Source organism: Rhinopithecus roxellana, chromosome 20, assembly GCF_007565055.1.
Source record: "Rhinopithecus roxellana isolate Shanxi Qingling chromosome 20, ASM756505v1, whole genome shotgun sequence".
Classification (NCBI taxonomy): Eukaryota; Metazoa; Chordata; class Mammalia; order Primates; family Cercopithecidae; genus Rhinopithecus; species Rhinopithecus roxellana.
The window spans coordinates 51,474,721-51,484,098 of NC_044568.1; the positions used below are offsets into that span (position 1 = coordinate 51,474,721).

General features: G+C 48.8%; 1 long non-coding RNA gene across 1 annotated transcript; it reads left to right on the forward strand.

Annotated features, from left to right (window-relative positions):
- Positions 1-1,695: 1,695 nt before the first annotated feature.
- On the forward strand, positions 1,696-7,649 carry LOC115895158. The gene is made up of 2 exons (XR_004055312.1): positions 1,696-1,912; positions 3,736-7,649. It is a non-coding gene; the product is annotated as an uncharacterized LOC115895158 (long non-coding RNA).
- Positions 7,650-9,378: the final 1,729 nt, after the last annotated feature.

The window sequence follows — 9,378 nt, forward strand, 5'->3', positions numbered from 1 at the left end:
GGTTTAATCATGTAGATCCACCATTTAACTTAGAGTTTCTATTAAATGATGCTGCAAGATGTAACGTTTGTTAGTCAGTTAATATAAATTTGTGGTGTATTGCTATAAAACAATGTGCATTCGGAGCTTGAGTTTCACTGGGTTGCATCCTTTATTCCCCGCGAACTCCAAGGAGGGAAGATAGGCTGCAGGCAGCTAAGTGTTGGACAGACTGCTGGGTGACTCCACTCATCTTCCTTAGCCTCAGGTGCGTCTAAAAGCTCTAGCTCAGACCAAGAGGGGGCCATGTCCGAAACAGGCATCACTGCTCCGAACTGGCTTCCTTGCTACTGTTCAGGTTGTTTTGTTGCTGGGAGGGTCCCCCATCTGAGATGACAAATGTGACAGATACTCTTGGAAGTACATGGTCTATTAGTCACAGCAAGAGAATCTGCCACCCAAAGCCTTTATTTCATTGGAAACTTGTTTACTGTCCGGCGAGCTGGCTGCTCTGACGAGGAGCCACAAGTACAATACCCCCATTGTGTCCTTCAGGACCTCAAAATTGCAGTTCTTACACAAACTCCGTTCTTGCTGTGAGAAAGGTTTTCTCTATGCTTCTTCCCCTCCGAGGGAGAGATTGAATGCTTTCCTTGTGTAAGGCTCAATCAAGCCGTGGAGGCAATAACGGGAGATGCAGGAGGATTGGGCTCCCTCAGGCAATCTTTTCCCTTTGGGGATCATACTTGGGCTTGTTCTTTGGGTTTAACACAGACGCTTACAGCTGACCAACAGGAAGACGGACACTGGGCACAGCCAGCCAGCATCTGGCCACAGGGAGCCCTCACTCACTTTGCAAGGCAGTGCCCGATGTTTATGAGGCACTCCCTGAGTGCCAGGCACCAGGCAGAGTGCTGAGTCTATGATCTCACTCAATCCCTGAAGCAGCATAACGAAGGACGCTTCATATGAGAACGTGGAGGGAAGGAGAGGCTGTGACTCGCCCAAGGGCACACATTAGTGAGTGGCGGAGCCGGGTCTCACACAGGCATTCGGTTCCAGAGCCCAAGTTTGCAGGGCACCTGGCATGTGCTCATCACCACTGACACTGAACATGAGATGCAGGGCACATGTGCAGGATGAAGAAGCATCGACAGTAGTGCAGGGGATTGGGGCCTGGACTGGGCAGTGTTCAACTAAATCACTAAATTTATACACATCACATTCATGGTAAGCAGTTGACTGCAGAGCACCCTAGAATCACTCTTGAAGTTCTAACCATTGCTTTCCAAACAAAAGAAAGGACAGGCGTGTCTGTTTGTTGTGTGTTTTCGGGCTTGTGACTCATCTGGAGCATCTGTTCCTCATAAGAGCACGTTTCCAAACAGGATTTGTGAAGAGGTGACCCAAATTTCCAGACAATGTTGGATGCAAACCGATTTGCCAGCAATTGCATCACTGTCAAAACCAGCTCTGCCCGCGTCTCCCGAAGATACCAAGTGAAATACGTATAGATGTGATTTACATCTGAGAAACCAAGGCAAGAGGCCGTGGGAAGGGCCGGAGGTGGAACAGGACTGGACGGGAGCTGATAAATGGTTGTTTCTGAGTACTGGGCAGATAGGGATTGGTTATCCTATTTTCTTTACTTTCATATATTTCATTTTTTCTGTAACAAAAGCAAATTAAAATCACCTGTCTTGATCTCACAGGGGCCAGTGTGGGTTGTGGAGTGAAGCAGGAAGCTCTGCAGAGTTCCTTGGTCAAAAGGATGAATTACAAAAGAACCCCAAGAACACCAAGAAGAAGAGAAGGGAATCCTGGGCATATAAAGCCACAAAGAAACTTGATATGGTCTTGTCTCCTTCTCCCAACTGACAGTGAGAAACTGAAGACCAGAGAGGATGAGTAACTTACCCAGTTTGGCAGTCAGGTTAGTGGTAGCACCAGGACTAGATTTCAGAACTGACATAGACTGCTGGTCCTTTTTTTTTTTTTTTTTTTTTTTGAGATGGAGTCTCGCTTTGTCACCCAGCCTAGAGTGCAGTGGCGTGATCTCGGCTCACTGCAAGCTCTGCCTCCCGGGTTCACGCCATTCTCCTGCCTCAGCCTCCCTAGCAGCTGGAACTACAGGCGCCCGCCACCACGCCCGGCTAATTTTTTGTATTTTTCAGTAGAGATGGGGTTTCACCATGTTAGCTAGAATGGTCTCGATCTCCTGACCTCATGATCCCCCCCACTCAGCCTCCCAAAGTGCTGGGATTACAGGCGTGAGCCACTGTGCCCAGCCAAGCCACTGCTGGCCCTTTTTAAAATCATATCGTGCAGCAGAAAAAACTAATTTAGTGTTTACTGTTTGTCTTGCTCCATTTGGGCTGCTCTAATGAAGTGCCATTGACTCAGTGGCTTGTAAAGAGCAGACAATTGTTTTCTTACAGTTTTGGAGGCTGGAAGTCCAGGATCAGGGTGTCGGCACTGCTGAGTCCTCTTCCTGGCTGTAGGTTTCCATCTTCTTGTTGTGTCCTCACATGGCAACAAGAGCTCTCCAGGGTCGCTTTTAAAAGGGCACTCACCCTATCATAGGACTCCACCTTCATGAGCAAATCACCTCCCAAGACCCACCTCCTCATCCCATCACTTTGGGGGTTAGGATTTCAATGTAGGAATTGTGGGGGACACAAATGTTCAGTCCATAGCACCGTGAAATCATCTAAGACAGGCTGCCAAATGAGTCTCATGTGACATATCTGGAAAAAAAGGTGAGCAACACAGCAAACTCCCTGTACATTCCAAATATCCAATATCTGGTTTGTGTCCAGAGCTTCCAGGTCGTGAGCTGGAGTTTTTCATTTTCTCAGGATGTTTTGGGATTTGCTGACATATCTGTAGTTGCAGTGACCGTACACAGAAGTCACACCTCTTCGTCTTTTCAGACTCCTAAGATTGTGGCAGGTGACATGACTAACACACCACTTGAGGTGTTTTGAGTAGATGGGATTTGATACAGGGCTTGAGGTGCTTCCAAAATCACTGGAGAGGTTGGCAGAGTGTGTTCCACACTGGGCCTCCAGAAATGACTGTGGGAGCAAAGTAGGATTGGCACCAAAGAGCTGTAAACCGGAGGTGAGAGGCAGAAGGTTACCACTGGAACTGGTGGGCTCAAGGATGCCAACAAACCGGGCACAGTGGTTTGTGCCTGTAATCCCAGCGCTTTGGGAGGCCAAGCCCAGGAGTTCAAGACCAGCCTGGGCAACATAGGGAGCTCCATCTCTACAAAAAAAAAAAAAAAAAAAAAAATATATATATATATATATATATGAAAACTAGCCAGGTGTGGTGGTGTGTGCCTGTAGTCCCAGCTACTTGAGAGGCTGAGGTGGGAGGATCGCTTGAGCCCAGGAGATTGAGGCTGCAGTGAGCCATGATCACACTGCGGTACTCCAGCCTGGGAAACAGAGCAAGACTTTGTCTTAAATAATAATAATAATAATACATAAAATAAGATGAAAAATAACACAAACAACTCTGGTTGCAATCCAGGGTCAGGAAGGCTCTGCCCACTTGCCCCTTGGCACCCCAAGGTGGATGCCACAGAAAACCTCGAGTTTCCATGCTGTGGCACCAGCAGGACGCATCAGGAGCTGGTCTCTGCCCCACGTTTCTTGTGACTGCATCTCATTGGTTGAATCTCATTCACCTCCAGCACCTTGGCTGCAAGGGAGCCTGGGAAATGTTTTGTTTTGTTTCACTTTCCAGACTAGGAAGATACATCCAAAAAGGAAGTGATTGCACCACTGTACCCCAGCCTGGGCGAGAAATTCGCTGGCAGTGTCAGCCGCTGTCTCCCTGCACGTCATCCGTCTGATATCCCCAATACCTAGTGCAGTACTAGGCACACACTGTACTTCAAAAGGAAGCATTAGTCTGCATTAATTATCACCAGTGCATTCGTCTATCTATTGTCTGTTCATTCAACAAATATTTAGTAAGAACCAGGCATTGAACTCGTGGTTAACGAGGAGCTTCCATTCTGGTTGGAAGAGGCAGACGGTAAGCAGCACGAATGGGCAAGTCCACGGAAAGACGGTTTCAAATAGAGCTAAGTGCAATGAAGAAGGTAAACCAGGTAAGGAGATAGAGAATGACAGCAGGAGGGACACACCTGACCTGGTGCCATTTGAGCCAAGGCTTGCATCATAAAGAGTCAGACAGGAAACAATCCAGAAGAAGAGTGTTCTAGACACAACGCATAGCACATGCAAAGGGCCTGAGGTCACAGCAATGTGATGTCTTCCAGGATCTGGGAGGAGGCCAGTGTAGCTGGGACTGGGGGAGTAGAAATCTGAGAAAGCAGAGAGGATGGAAAGCGAGGGTGGAAAGAGTAGGCAGGGGCTGTGGTGATCCTACCAGCCTAGTGAGCCGGGAAAACCATGCATTCTATTCTAAATGGGATGGTTAAGCATTGAAGGTTTTTAATGAGAATGACATGCTCTGTTGGTGGTTTAGACCATGTCTGCAAACTCTCTGATGCTTCTTCTCTGGAAGATGAGGTCTGGGACTCCTCCCCTGGAGTTGGGCAGGCCTTTGAGATCGTTTGGATGGCTTGACTGGCAGAAATGACTCTGTGTGACTGTCAAGGTTAGGTGAGTAGAGAAGCTTCTGCCTGGGCCCTGTCTCAGGATGCACGCTTTAGGAGCTGCGTTGTAAGGAGTCCTTGTAAGGAGTCCAGCTACCCTGGACTCCTTATAGAGAGGCCACAGAAAGGTAATAGAGAGTTCCAGAAGCCTCTGCCTCACTAGCCTCTGCTGTTTGGGTATTCCCAGCCCAGGTGCCAGACACGGGGGTGAAGAAGTCTTCAGATGACCCCAGTCTAGCCCTCCCTGAGGATCGAGTGCATGAGAGATCCCGAGCCACAGCCACCCAGCCCTGCTCCTCTCGAATTTCTGAACTACAGGAACTACGAGAAATAATGAAAGACTGCTGTTTAAAGCCACTGCATTTTGGCGTGATTTGTTATGCAGTCATAGATAACCAGAAAACATCGGATTTACATTTTAAGGTAAACTTTTTATTGAAACATCACATACAAACAGAGACATCCACAAATTGGCTCAGTGAGCTTTCTCAAAGGAAACACATTCTCTGAGCAGTGTGCACATCTGGACACATCATCTCCATCCTCCAGAAGCTCCCTCCTGTTACTGCCACTCACAGGTCACCCGTCTCCTGACTTGGAGCCACAGAGATAGTCCTGCCTATTTCTGAACGTGGTATAAATGGAATCATATGGAATGGGGTTGGTTTCTTCACTCTGGGCTGTGCTTATGAGAATCACCCAGATTGTTGCATGGAGCCATCGTTTATTCATTTTCACCACCATAGAGTATCCCACTGTTGATGGGACACAGGCTATTTATTCCTTCTACTGTTGAGGGACACACAGTTATTTCCAGCTGGAGACTGGTATATGTCTCTTAGCTACCTTCTGCATGCATTTCTGTTGGAGGTTGTTTCAGGTATCTCTTAACGTATAACAGACCATCCTCAAATTGAGTCCTTGAAACAATAACCATTTTCTTCTTTCTCAGGATTTGGTTCATGGGATGGGCTCAGCTGGGCAGTTCTTCTGTTCCATGTGATGGTACTAGGGCTGCAGTCATTCAGAGGCTCAACTGGGCCGAAGGTGCAAGGTTTCTTGCTCATGTGGCCATCAGTGGTGCTTGCTGCTATTGGGAGCTCCACTGGACTTTTGACCAGAGCTCCTCAGCTTACCTCTGTGTATCCTTGCCATGTGGCTAAAGCTTCTAACAACACAGAGGCTGGATTCCAAGAGGAGGGAAGTAGAAGCTTTCAGCCTTCTTAAGACCAGGATTCAGATGTCCCAGACTGTCATTGTATGGACCAGAGCATTTACAGGCCAGCCCAGTAATTTTTCCACCTCTGGGCAAGAACAGGTAGCATATGCCGAGGGTAGGGATAGCATTGTTGGGGACCATCTTTGGAGCAGTATGCCAAGGAGTAAATTGCTGGGCTGCTTTCTACCTGGGGAAGTCCACTGTGCTTGCTTGTGGAGAGTGGATTGTGTGCTCAGAGTCCACCAGGATTTAAGAATCAGCTCCCAGCCCTGCTCCCCTTGCCTCAGCCCGTGCATTAGGGCCCTGTGGTGAGAGCACTGAGTCATTGTGAATCAAGGCCCCTCCCTCAACCTGCGTACTGACAGGCGAGAGGAGCTTTCTTGATTTTGGTCCTAGGCTTCTGCCTGTGGGTTGGATTCCAGGGGCACTCCATCCTCCACAAACCAGTGACAGGTGCAGCCCTTCCATGGAAGTTGTCCACACTTCACCCTAAAGACAGATCCTGCTGTTCAGCAGCAATGTGAGTGGCCCACACATTTGCCCAGCATGAAACCGTTTTCAAATTCCTTTCCAATACACAGTCCCATCAGCCAGTCACATCACGATGACAGCTCCTCAAAACACCTTTTGGTTTGCAGTTGCGTAGCTGAGAAGTAGGAGCCTGCACAACTTCAGGACTTCACAGAAAGAACACACTTTGTGCTTCGAGAAGTTAATTATGGGAATATCTTGCAACCTGCTGCTCTGAGCCTGTGCACCTGGGGTGTTTCCCCGGAGGTCCTGTGTATGAGGATACTCATCAGCATGGGGTTTGGGGAAGCCTAGCACTGGAGGCAACCTAGGTGGTCCTCTCCAGGGGAGTGGGTAAGAGCCCTGCAGTGTATGCATATGAGGGGATCCTATGCAGCAGTGAAAAGCATTGAAGGGAAAGTATGTTCAGCAGTGCTCTGAATCTGATCAGAGCAACCTGAACACATTTTAAACACAGGGCATTTAGAACTAGGGTAGAGGCACAAACTCAGATTCTGAAGGTAAATGTCCAGGTTCCAATCCAAGCCCCCTCACCAACTGACCACGACTCCCCCAAGTTACCTGACCTCTGTGTTTACATCCTCAAAGTTAAGTAGTCAGGAAAGGGGGCTTGGGGCTTGCCACATGAATGGTTGCTGCTCTCCTTTGCAAAGTGTAGTCCCCAAAAACAGGTGGAAGAGGAAAAGGTCCAATTAGAAGGCTGAGTACCAGCTGCCGTGAATATGCCAGAGCCGCTGGCTAGTGATATATAAGTCAAACCCGGTGGGACAGTAGAGCTAGGGTGACCTTACATTCTACGAAAGAAAAGATGCCTGTTGTCCTGGCTTTTTATCCAGCTTAGACAAAGATGGGCAAAGAAAATAATTTAGAAAATGGTAGAGAGGGGCACAGAGAAAGGGCACAGATGGAAGCACAAATAGAAGGCCAAGTGATGGTGGAGGCAGACACTGGAGAAATGCCTTTGCAAGCCAGGGAATGCCAAGGATGCTGGTGACCCCGGGAGCGGGATGAACCTGAAACACACTCTCCCTCAGAGTCCCCAGAAGGAACCGGCCCTGCATCACCTTTTGGACTTCTGGCCTCCAGAACTACACAAGAAAACATTTCTGCTATTGGAGGCCATCCAGCTGGTGGTCGTTTGTTATGGTCACCACAGAAAAAAATATAGATTTAGGCATCTAATTTGCATATATAGATGTGCATGTGTATTTGTTAAATAAAACATAAGGCATAATAACTCAATGGACAGCAATACAACTCATTAAATTGTGTTGGTTAAAAAAATGGTAGATATCACCCACACATTTTTATGTGCTGGTAAAGAGAAAAATCCAAGACTACATAGGGTTCCTCTTATTTTAATTATTTTATTCTTTTAAACAACAAACAATGTGGCTAAAGCAAACAGAAATTATTTTTTCATGAAACAAACAGAAAAGGTTCAATGCACTTAAATGATCATAATGATCAACCATTCCCACCAGCATGGAAACAGGGCTGGGGATGCAGACAGTGATGTGTGTGGTGTGCATCTGTGGGGTTTGGGGTTTTGCTTATTTTGAGGGATGGGAGTAGAAGCCTTTCCGAGAAATGCACACCCAGGAGCGAGTTCCTGGGCCACAGTGCTGGCTCCCTGCTGACTGGTTCATGGTGCAATCTGGGTTTGGGGGCAGCTTTGCTGCAGGCAGGAGCCTCAACCCCTCGGAATAGGATTCCACTCCTGAGACCTCATCTGTCCCTGAGTTTCAGGACACGCCAGCCGGAAACTGCAGCCCTTCTGCGTCAAGCAAACAGCACTCATGCCTTTGCAATTCCCCAGTGCTCCCAGCACCCCTGCAGCGTTTGGGAACACTGTTCTGTTTCCTCTGTGCGCCCATCTACTTGGATGCCAGACTATTCATCATCCTCATTCTACAGGGGAAACTGAGGCACGGAGAGGTTAAAGTCACTTTCCCACTGTAGGGACAACAGGACTAGAACCCCAGAGCTCCACCATCCAACTGAAGGAGGAAGGGGGCTTAGCTGCGTGGAAAGGGGGCGCCCCACGGAACACACCCTTGGCTTCACCTTCACCTGTACTTGGCCACCTCCGTTTCCCCTTTCTATCTTCCTGGGCCTCAGTTCAAGGGCCACCTCCTCAGAAGGGCCGTCCCCACACCAGGGCACCCTCCCCCCACTCCTCCTCATTTTGCTGTCTGTGTGGTGCCTTACTTGTCACTGTCTGAAGTTATCCTGCTTTTGTCAGGGTCCCAGGGGCAGGGAATATTCTCTCTTGTTCCTGGAGGTCGTTGCCTCCCCAGCGCTTAGTGGAGTGCTGGCTCCCAGGTCCTGGGTCTGCATTCTTGTGGATCAAACGTGCAGTGCTGATGGAGACATGAGGGGCTTGGGCCCTGACCTCAGCCTCTGACATTTACATCCATGTCTGGAGTGCCAGGCACATCATATTTTACCCTCGATGGGAACAAGACAGTTGCCCCATTTTGATGTAAGAATAGGCCAAGTCCCCTGGCCCAGGTCACAGCAACAGGTGAATTGAGAGCCAGGCACCCCTGACTCCTGAGTCCCAGGCTGCAGCCTGGCCTGAGGGCTGGGAAGACTTAAGGAAATTCCAAAGGAACAGTTACTGTTTTTGTTAGAAGTCAATAGCCATGAGACCAGGATGCTGGATGCCCAGGGTCTCGCCATCTGTAGGTTTAGACAGAGATTCCAGAAACGAGGCGACAGGCATGAAGTCACCCCACAAAAGCCAGGCCATCCAAGTAGGACACCCCATGAGAAGGAAGTGGGTTCTCTGCCCGCCTCAGCCTGTAAAAACAGGACAGCAGGGCAGAGGAATGAAGAGTCCCCGTCCAAAGGTTCTGCGGGGCTTCCACACCATCCCTGCGCCATCTCCCTCAGGCCTCTGGTGAGCATATGTGCGTGGGACACTAGGACCCTATTTTTTTAAGCCACTGTGGTCAAGTCTCTCCTACAGCAGCTGTACATGCTTGGTAACTAAAAGATGCTTGAATGT